Below are 11,501 nucleotides of genomic sequence, written 5' to 3'. Positions count from 1 at the left end.
TTGCCTCCACACTGCCAGCAAGATTCTTAGAAAATAACCTTCCAGAATTCTGTTTAGAATTTCTTTTTAAAAAGGATGTCCCACTTATGTACCTCATACCCCAATAATCGTCCCTATCCCCCCACCCGGTTTTGCACACACACACTTACATATGCCCACCTCATCCAACAGGACTATTTGTGTGCCGATTTCAACAAGGATATATTTCTAGCTTATGTATCCATTCACTCTGCAAACTTCATTGAGAACCTGCTCTGTGCCAGGCACTGCGCTGGGAACTGGGGATGTAGACGTGCCCAAGACAGAGTTCTGTCCCTGTAACAGGCACAGAGACAAATAACAGCCAGCCACCCCACCAAGCCTCAGGGAGCAGCATTCCTATAGAAGCAGTTGAAAGCAGAATTCTTCCCTTACCCTTGGCTTTCAAATAAGCGCAAGTATATCTTTGAGAGAACTTTCTAATTTCAGTCTTGCATCTTAGCACCAATGTCAGTGTTAGGCCAGGTCTTACTCTGTGCACGTGCCGTGAACCTCACTGGTGAAACCTATGAACCCTTCTCAGAAAGATGTTTTCAACTGGATATAAAATATGTAAGATTACAGAGGAAACACATGACATTGAAATTATTAAAATATTTAAAAATTTGAAATAAACATGTATGGCTTTATTAACACATTAAAAACAAGATCTAATGGGGGTCTAATTTCATAGTAGTTTGGAGTGTAAATATTTCATGATATCTGCAACAACTATAATGTATTATAATATAAAATGTCTGTGATTTCTCTTAGTGGACAAAATCACAGGTATTTCTAGTACAACGTTGAGTTTATGGCTTATATCCATAATAGAGAATGAAATATAAAATTCAGTTAGAAGGTAGTGAAAATAAAAATGTTATTTTTTCCTATCCAGATTCACAGGCTTTCTGGACCATAGATTAATAACTCCCGCTTTACATTAAGAAGCCCAGGAGAAGAAAAAAATAGCAAAAATACCAAGAACTGTAGGAGTTCGTGCAAATCAAAATGCGGGTGGTAGCCTCATCAGTAAAATAATGTTTGCGTTTGAGCAATTATAGGTTGTCAATACCAATAACATCTTCTATACTTGTGAAGTAAATATTTTAGATGTGCCCTGGCAGACTCACCTCCAGAATGGAAAAACACGGTTTGCTCTAAAGATTCTATTCTTATTTGATTGGTTCTAAAGTTAAGCCTGAACTTGAGACATTTACAAACAGGTGTCTTTTTACAGCTGACTAAAGGGTACTGTGCTCAGCTCCTACATCAGATAGCAATCGCTTCCCGGCCTTTCGGCCGAGTTCAAGTGTAGTACCTGAATCAGATAGCAAACATCACTGGAATGATTTTTTAAAAAATATATCGTATAGTCAGCAAGAACTAAGTTAGAATCTGTTCAGCTTTACTCTTAGGAATGTTTTCTTTCTGTTAAAAGGGCTGAGATCATCCCCTGTGCTGCTAACTCCATGGAGGAAAAGAGTTCCCGGAAAGAGAAATGTAAGTACTCTTGCAGCCTCGGGTTGTGACTTGTGAGTTGCTCAGGAGTGCTCTGCTTGTAAAGGAAGAACAGAGCGCTACAAATCAGGTCTCTTGACTTCTTTTGAATTGCTTTTCTGTCCACAGTACAGTCCTGCCTCCTAGAACCCAGAATCACGCAATCCAGAATTGCTGTGGCCTTTCCCGTCAGTTCCCGCTGCCTTGTAACTAATCTGTCTTTTCCGCCCGTATGTTTTCCCTCTGTTTTTCTTCATGTCCCCCGAGCGGTTCCCCTAAGCTAGCTCTGTGGCATGCATCCGCAGTCACTGTTGAGCTATGTGGGTGTGGTCAGGGTGAGAAGGTTAACAATCCCTGGCATTTTTCACTTGCTCCAGCCCAGTTTTCAAATGCCAGGCAAAAGCTACCACCGGTCATTCTTTACATTCTTCACGGTTCCTGGCAAAGACCGTGGTACATGCTTAAGGGGAGGAAGTGTAGCTGTTTGGTTCATTGAGTTTCCTCAGTCCTTGGGGCTCACCGTCATTTCCCCAAACCCAGGCTCTGCCGTGGTCAGCAGGGACTGACGGGGCCGCCCCATCCCCACCCCAGGCCCACCCGGCTGCCCCAGCTCTCCTCCTGCCCACCCCCAGCTCCTCCCTCGCAAATGCCATCACAGGGATGTGGTCACAGGACACTAGAGATACAAGGGCTCTTACGATGAGAAAAAGACAGCCCAGGGAAGGAGAGGGACTTGCCCAGGGTCACACAGCCAAGGCATGCAGCACCAGGAAGAAAACTGAGTCTCCTGATTCTGAGGTTTTTCACCTTCTTGCATGAGCCAAGTCCACCAAAGTGCCCAGTAGTTGCCCAGAAGACATAAAAGACTCCAGTCACTTCTTCTATGAATCAGCGTTCTAGGAAATGAGCTCGCTTCCTATATTCCCATTAAATAAAGGCTTTCAGTGAAGCAAAACTCATGTACACCCTGGAGTTTTTAGCAGCTAACTTTATGAATCTGCATCCTTTCATGAAATACACCTATTCTCCTGAAAGCGGAGAAGAGGGCTCACGGGAAGCAGCAGGAAACTCCCAGCCCCCGCACAGCACTAAGCATCCGGGCGGCTCCCGCCTGCCCTTTTCACCTTCCTGCGCTCAGCGCCAGCATCTCCACTCCCTGCGGTCCCCACCTCCCGGAATTCTCCTGGCCGTGGAGACCCCTTTCTCTCCGAGGAAACACCGTCCACACCAGATTCTCCGTGAGCCTAGGTTCCATCGCCATTTCCTCTCTGGAGCCTGGACCCAGGGAGTCGCCAGCTCCGATGTGCCAGGAAGATGCTCCTGGGGCGCGCGCCCGGCCAGCTGCAGCGCCTGATGTCGTCGGAACAGGCTCCGGGCACAGTGCAGGCAGCAGGGGGCGCTAGTGAGGCGGGACTCTTACGGGGCGTCCTGCACAATTATTCCGGCTCGTGTTTATTTCCCTTTTAGCACTGTGCTTACCCTGGCTGGCTACTGAATTTCTTATGCAGGTCTTCCGTGAGACTGTGACAGCTTTGCTCACCATTCTGTCCCCAGTTTCTGACAGATAAAAGTGCCCCGTAAATTTTCAATGGATGTATGGATGGATGAATGAATCACACAGAAATAGAAAGCAAAAGCGCCCTAAGGAATGACAACAAAGCACCCAGTGGCACCAGCTTGTAGGCTGCTCAGGACACTCCCGTCACCTCCCTGGTACCTGTCTGCTTGGCTGTCCCAGCTGGGGTAGGCAGGAGGGGTGCTTCAAGGGATTTGTTTTGGAGGCACGCCCTTCACCACCAAACACACACAGATAGCCCCACATGAAATTATTTTATGTATACCTTTATTTCACTAAGGATGAGGAGGCTTGTGTAAAAACGTGGTGAATAAAATGTTACTTAATAGCATGAAAGTGAGGACAAGGGAAGGGCCTGATGAGGACAAGCAGTCCTGGCCTGGGCAACTCTGGGCATCGTCCCCTGGAATTGTGAGAGCATTTGTCGCGTCCCTGCTGGTTTAGTAAATCTTTCAAATTCTTCATGATTAAGCACCGACTATGTGCTTGGGCTGTGCACACATACATATGTGCAAGACACAGCCCCCCCACCCCGCCCCAAGGAGCTGCCAGCTGGAGCATTGTGTGAGGTGACTCACGTGACCTAGGTGCTAGGGAAGTCTAGAGAGACAGGCTTCACAGAGCAGTTGGCATTTGTAAAGGACCGACTGACAGCGGCTGAGGCAATTGGTTGTGGAATTGGCTACAGGTCGTACACATTGGGTCTGTGTGTGGGGGCCACGGAAGACCAGTCTGGAAAAGTCAGCAGGGGGAAAACAGCGATTTCTAACAATTTCTAACCCATCCGGAGCTGGGAAACAGTGTCTCTATATGCCTGTCTTCACAAAATTGTTAACCCATGTCTAAATTGATTATGTATCACATGTTTATTTTATACTTCAAATGATTAATTATCTTTCAAGAGTTTTTGCAGATTCCTTAGGAAACCTGGACTTACAAAGGCAAATGCCTTAGGTTCCTGTGGACGGCCCTGCTGATTTGACTAAAAGTTCTAGTTGCCTTTTAACTCTGTCTTTTGTTTTACTCTCTGTTCTTTCATTTTTCCCTTAAAATACCAGACTTAGCCCAGTGGATTGTAGTCTCCTGCTGTAGACAGGGAGGTGTTACGAACGTGCTCACCCACCTAATTGCCCTTTTATTAAAGCTTTCCCAGGCCCCATTTGCTTCCTGCATTTGGGGAATTTAGGTTTTGCTGTTCTTTTTATGTCCTTTACTAGCCTGACCTTCCTGCACTTGCCTCCCCACAGTGATGCCATCTGGTTTTTAAAATAATGATCCACTTTGGGATCTGATCAGATTGTGCTTTTTATGTTTTTCTCATCTTTCCTGCAAGTTCACATGGAAGTCCCTTCCTAAGGAACAAATACTTAATTCTGGAAACATCCTTTCCTGAAATGTTTTCCTTCTTCATTGAGCTTTTGTTCTCATCATTTTTTTTCCCTGAAATTAGAAGCAAGGGAAAAGTTTATTTTTCATCATTGTTTGCTGTCCTGGCATTTTTCCTTGTACAAGTGCCCATCTCGTTTCTGTTTCTTAGCTCCTCCTTTATGGATTTACCATATGTGATTTCACGTTTCCTGAAGAGTAGCTGCCGTCAGGAGCGCCATCAGTCGCTACATTAAGAGCAGACAGAGCCTGAAAACTTGGTGAGCGCTGCTATTCCTGCTTCCTGGTTCTTTGTCAGCCTGCCGAAGACGCACATCTGACCAAGGGCTAAAGAGTTTACAGGACACTTTCACATCTCTTATCTCATTTAATTTTCCCATAGCCATGAGGCAAACTGGGCAAAGATCATAATTCCTCCTTTATAAATGAATAAACCAGATCAAAGTGACTGATTTATTGAAGGCTGTGTAGCCAGTGAATATAGCTATGTATATATATATGAAAATATGATGTATATGATGTCAATCTAAAATGAGCTACAGAGAGACTGACCCGCCGAACAAAGAGCTTATTTGGGAATAGCAAGGGATTGCAGTTCTAGATGTGCCATGGCAAAGCACAGGTGCAGCCAAGGGGGTTGGGGCAAAGGGGAGACATTTAAAGCAAAAAGGAGAAGTTCGTGCAAGTGGTTTTGAAACAAAGACCATCAGTTAAGGGACTTATTGCAGGTGGTGGCATTTGTTCATGGGCAGTACTGGTAGAAAAGGATCTTCACAGAAGTGGCTTAACTGGAAAATTCATTTGGGAAAGTCCTTTGTGGCAGTTCCTGTTACAGGCATGTGTGTGTGAGGCCTCGTTCTTCTTGGCCCCCCGGCTGTATTTTCTTAGGATTTGATATAAGTGATTCCATTTTGGTACTGACAACTTTTACTATATATATATAGTAAAATATACACATACATACACATAGCTGTCATGTAGCTGAATACAGCCTCCTAGCTCCATCTAATTTCTACATTTTATGCTGTTACAGGGAAGCCCTCAAGAATGAACTTTATTGAAAAGGCTCTTCAGATATTCCACCCAATCTATTGACTACTGAGTTGAGGACTAGATTTACCCAAACATCTGTGGGATGTCAGCTTTGGACTCACCCCATGGAGTGGGATTATGAGTCCCATGCTGTGCGGGATCAGAGGAGAAACGGGAGCAGCTTCAGGGTGCCCCGTGACGGTGCTGGTGGAGTGTCGGACCAAGCCTGAGGGACTCTGAAGACTCATCCTGAGTCTATGTGAGGGCTGCAGGTACAAATCTTCCTTAGGTAGAGCTCAAAAATTCTCCTGTCTTGGTTTCAAGGTACAGATTCTCACTCAAGTTCCCTCAAGGAAAAAGGAAAAAGTGGTGTGTGGGTGTTGGGGAGTAATGTAGTAAGTATTCTCCTAAACTGCGACTAGAACTGGGCTTTTAGAAAAAGGTCAAGTCCGCTGCTCTCCCTGCCTCTCAGGAGCTGTGGAATCTCACTGGTGGCAGCTCTGCTTCTGTGTCAGTGCCATTCTCCACTTTACCAACATCCACCTGCTGACGTCAGCTTCAGTCGGGCCCCTTAAAGCCACCCCAACAGCCTCCCGGCACATGGCCTGTCCGCTCATCTCCTCTGCTTCCTGACTCAGTCTCCCTGTCTCCCAGACTCCTTCTTGAGAGAGCTCTGATCGGCTGAGCTCCTTCTCTCAAGTGACCAGACCAGGCGGAGGTTGTCCAGGAGGCGGCTGAAGCTCTGCCCTGGGACAGAAACTCCACCTTGATCCCTGAAGTCGTGTTTTGTGGAGCGGGGTGGAAGTTGTTTAGAATAGAAAGGCCTATGGGCAAAGAAGACGGCCTTAGGAAGAGTTGTGGGTTGGTAAGAGATAATCAGCAACTCTAATTCAGTGCCCGAAAGTAATCTCTTCCTTGCCACGTTTAGGCAACGTGTTTCTCACCATGGAGGGAAAAGCGCGGGACATCCATTCAGTGACTATTCTTGGGCCCTCTCTTCCTGGCGCTGACCTAGGCGTAGGAGGCGATATTTCAAAGGTTGCTGATAAAGGCTGTGGGTGGGAAAGGAAAAGGGGAAGACAGAGACGACGTCCTGATGACTTCGGTTTCCCTTCTCACCCACACATAGGAAAACAAGGAAAATAGCAACAGCGCAGGTAAAACAGATTTTATCTTTTTGTGTGTGCGGGGGGGGGGGGGACTCTGCTTTCCATTTATAGTTTTCTATGGAAAAATGCTTCTCATGGCTTGCATCAAAGAAGAAAAAAAATACTTCTTAAATGCACTTAAAGACTATATTTGTAGGGGGAAATGGAAGAAAAGAAGATGAACAATCATTCAGGCTGGGTAGGTGTTAGAGCCTGGCCCAGGAGTCCAAGTGTGAATGAGTATTTCCTAAATCAATACATATTAAAAGCCCAATAGTTATTCAAGTGGGGATCTGCAAAATATTTTGATGTTTACAATAGCTTCTCATACATTAAAAGTGTATAAATTACTGATCAAGCACAATCCACTTGCTGTCTTTGGTGTGGAATCAAGACTGTTCCTGCTGTCTTGGTGATTAAATGAGCAGCACTCAGTGGAGGGCGGAGAGTCTCAGAGAGCCCCGGACCACAAGAGCAGTGCATTGGAGAACAGGCTGAGACCAGAGCTGTGTACTGGGTCCTGGTGTGTAAAATCACAAGAGCAAAATCTTTTGGCTTTTGGGAAAGTTCACAAAGAGATAAAATGTTGGTCTGTCTCTTTAAATAAGCAAGAGATGTACCTAACATATTTTTACATACCAATTTTACCAACTCATTTTAATTTTGAAACACCTGACCACCCTGACAGATAAGTACCATCAACCCTATTTTAAAAGGAAGAAACTATGGAAATTAAGGGAATTTAATCCACGAAAGTGTTAAAACAGAGTCTATACTGCCCCATGGCATCCCCTGGTCCCTCCCATGTCATTGCTTACCTCTCTTCCACCTCGTCAAAATGATATAAAAAGTTTTTAAAAATTTTAGCTCCCATCTATATTAAGATTATACTGATTTTTCCTAGGAGATAATTAGTATAAACAGTTTCAGAATAGCATCTATGCAGAATGTACAGGAAAGCAGAATATCTTCCATAGAATATGCCCTCTTTATTGTTTTCAGACTGACTGGGAGATTAATAACCAGCCTGGAATTGTTTTAAGTGATTATTAAATAACTTAAACCTTTATCCATTTCTTCCAATCCTACTTTTTACTTATTCCATGTATTTCTGCCCTTTCAAGAGACATTATATTAAGCAGAAAGAGGATGGGATCTAGACATCTCTGCAGTCCGTTCACTCCTCGTGTTGCTGGGGGCACCAGTCGACTGATCACGCCTCAGTTTCCCCAGATCAGAAATGCCCTACAAAGTTGTTGTGAAGATCAGATGGCAGATGAGTGTGAGGCCCTTTGAGCTCTGCAGCAGGGTCTCTAATGTTCGTTCCTACTCATCCTTACCTCTAGTGGAGGAAAGGATGAAAGTCCCCCCTGCATTCACTTTAAAAGGCATTGCTGGAGTGATAGAAGAGTTAAGAATCATTTCTTGATAAAACAGCCACCATTTATCGTGGCCTGATTATGCACTGGGTGCTTTACATATAGTGTCTACCTTCTCATTATCCTACTAGATGGTTCATATTTTCCCCATGTTGCTACTGAGGATATTCAGTTTTTGAGTCTCAAAGAAAGACATGTTGTTAAATGTAAGAGCTAGGATTTGAACCCAGCTTTTTCCCAGGGCTTGGGCTCTCTGAGTGACTGGTTAGTTCTTCTTATTTGACTGAAGTTAAGTAAACTTACCGGTAGATAATACCTCAGTGTGACATGTATTATTAAAGAGAGGGATCTCATTACTGGAACATTTTCATCTATTCATTTCCTTTCTGAATTCTTTAATTCCTCGGAGAACAGAAAATCTCTTCCCTGCAGATCAGTTAAATCCATGTAACAGATTTCAGTAAGCACGACTCAAAGGGTTTTTAATCAACAAAGCATTACAATACAATTTATTTTTGAAGCTGGAACTGTGATCTCCCACCAGCAAAATTAAGTGATGAGAGATTGCCAAGGAGGCAAGCACACGCACTCACTCAAAGTCAACAATTTGGCTTTAAGTGAGAACAGTTTGTCCTTTAAAAATAGAGTTCTGGTAGGTTATATCAAATTTTCAGGGGTCAAAATGTCTCAAGAGAAGGAACTATCTTCTTTGTGGCTTTCTAGCATGTGTAAAAGTGGAATAACATCAGATGTGGAACTCAAGAGATGTCATTAGTGAGTGATCCCTGAGCATCTGCCTGGGAATTACGTGCATTGCGGATTACCTGTGGATGTAGTTCTGGTCCAGCTAGCTCCCTTCCAAATGCCCAATCTCCCAGGCGAGCCTCAGAATCTAGCCAGCCTGTGCTTCAGGGATTCAGAATGATTTTGTTATTAGCACCAGTAAAACTGAATTAAAAAGAAAATCTGCTAAAAACAAAAACAAACAAATAAATAAACAAAACCCAAGAATATAATGTGTCCCAAGTTAAATATAACTTCAGATTTTTAAAATTAAAAAAAAAATTAACAGTTTATATGCTTTTCTATCCTTGCAGCACTTAATGTTGGTTCTACACTCTTTCTGGGATCTTGCTTCACTCTTGTTACAGCCACACTGACGTTGCTGGGTCTCCGGCCACCTCTCTGATTGCTCCCCCTCTGTCTTTGCTGAGTTCTTTTCTTCCTTCTGATCCACATCTTGGGGCGCCCCAGGGTTCTTTCTACAGTTCCCTGCCTTTCCCATAATACATGCAGGTCCTTGGAGGGCTCGTCCCTGGTGCCAGCCTCGAAGACGGCCCTCAAAGATCTCACCCCTGGTATTCACGCCCTTCTGAGAGTCTCCTCCCTGTACCAGGGTTAGTCTGTATGGCCAAGAGTACTGGCAGAAGTGATGGCATGTCACTTTTGAGATTAGGTTATAAATGACTGTGGCCTCCTTCTTGGGCCTCTCAGGCTTTTCTCCCTCTCCTGGATGACTCACCCGGAGGAAGCCATGTTGTGAGCAGCGCTTAAAGAGGCCCATCTGGTAAGGAGCCAAGGCCATCTGCCAACGGCAACGTGAGTGAGCTCGGAAGTGGATCCTGCAGCCCAGGTACCTTGGTTGGAACCTCATGAGAGACCCTGAGCTGTAACCACCCAGCCACAGTGCTCTAGGATCCTTGACCCACAGGCATTGTAAGATAGTAAATGCTTGTTGTTCTAATCTGCTAAGTTTTGGGGTAATTTGTTACATAGCAGTAGATAACATATCATCTATTCTCATGTCATCAACTATAACCTCCAAATTTAATTTTCCAGTTTGGATTCTTCACTGACACTCCAATCCCAGATTCACAATTGCCTGAATGTCCTGCCAAAAACAAAGCCAGTGTCTTCTTCTCAGATCATCTCCTATTCCCAGTGGCTCATTTAAGTCCTTTCCAAACCTGTTCCTCCTTCCAAGTACCTAACTCATTTAAAGGCACCATCTTCCTTCTGGTCATAGAGCCAGTATCTGCTATCTTTGACTTTTCTTTCCATTGCCCTCATGTACATCACCTGCCAAGTTTTTAAAAAAATATTTTAAAATGTGTATTAATTCATTTTATTTTTTTTAATTTTCTTTTTAATTATGGGCATAATAGTTGTATATATTTATGGGGTAATGTGATGTTTTGATACAAGCATATAGTGTGTAATAATCAAATATGGGTAATTGGGGTATCCATCACCTCAAGCATTGATCATTTCTTTGCGTTAGGAACATTCCAATTCCACTCTTTTACTTATTTTAAAGTATACCATAACTTATTATTGTAAGGCTGGTGGCAGGTACCCCTCCCTTCCCTAATGAAAAAAGAAGAAGCCCCTCCTATTCCTGAATACCCACCCTAAAGCTGAAACAAAGAAATTCCTCACTCCTTGCACCGACATCTCCGGGCCTAAGAAACTCCCATCCCCCAGTCCTAAGAACCTATATAAACCCACTCAGACTTCTGGGTGGCACGGCCTCTCTGGTACCACTCCGTGGGTCCCCGGAGGCTCGCCCGGGTCCCTCTCTCTCAGGGACTCGTTACCCCCACCCGGGAGCGCTCCAATAAATCCTCTTTACTTATCCCTTTCAACTCTGCTCGTCTTTCTTTCTCTGGCGCCGGCTACTTCAAAGAAACCTTACAATTATTGACTACAGTCACTTTGTTGTGCTATCGAGTATTGTTCATTCTACCTAAATAACTATATTTCTCACCCATTAACCATCCCCACTTTATCCACCCCACTACCATTCCTACACTCTGGTAACCATCATTCTATTCTCTGTCTCCATGAGATCGACTGTTTTAATATTCAACTCCCATATATGAGCGAGAACGTGTGCGATTTGTTTTTTTATGCTTGGCTTATTTAACATTTAACATGATGTTCTCCCGTTCCATCCTTGTTGTTGCAAATGACAGGATGTCATTCTTTTTATGGCTGAATAGTATTCCATTGTTTATATGTACCACAATTTCCCTATCCATTCAACCTTTGATGGACACTTAGGTTGATTCCAAATCTTGGCTATTGTGAATAGTGCTGCAATAAACATGGGAGTCCAGATATCTTTTCCATACACTTATTTCTTGTCTTTTGGATATGTACCTAGCAGTGGAATTTCTGGGTCATAATAGTTCTATTTGTAGTTTTTTGAGGAACCTCCTTACTGTTCTCCATAGTGGCTGCACTAATTTCCATTCCCACCAACAGGGTACTAGGGTTCCCCCTTCTCCACATCCTCAAATAGCAGTGCCTGTCTTTTTTATAATAGCCATTTTAACTGGGGCAAGATGATATCTTATTGTAGTTTCGATTTGCAGTTCTCTGATGATTAGTGATTTTGAGCATTTTTTCATATATCTGTTGGTCATTCATATGTCTTCTTTTGAGAAATGTCTATTTAGA

The 11,501-nt window shown here is 43.8% G+C and overlaps 1 protein-coding gene across 1 annotated transcript in view; it reads right to left on the bottom strand.

The window, feature by feature from the left end:
• The window catches only part of MYOC (myocilin), a 13,673-nt gene extending 13,643 nt beyond the window's left edge, over positions 1-30 (bottom strand). The window contains exon 1 of the mRNA XM_045547369.1: positions 1-30. This exon is cut by the window's left edge and continues 777 nt beyond it. The gene's annotated coding sequence lies outside the window, so the exon portion shown is untranslated.
• Between the last annotated feature and the right edge of the window lie 11,471 nt (positions 31-11,501).

Source organism: Lemur catta, chromosome 3 (assembly GCF_020740605.2).
Source record: "Lemur catta isolate mLemCat1 chromosome 3, mLemCat1.pri, whole genome shotgun sequence".
Classification (NCBI taxonomy): Eukaryota; Metazoa; Chordata; class Mammalia; order Primates; family Lemuridae; genus Lemur; species Lemur catta.
Note: the sequence above shows the minus strand (reverse complement) of the source record. Positions and strands in the feature narration are given on the sequence as shown.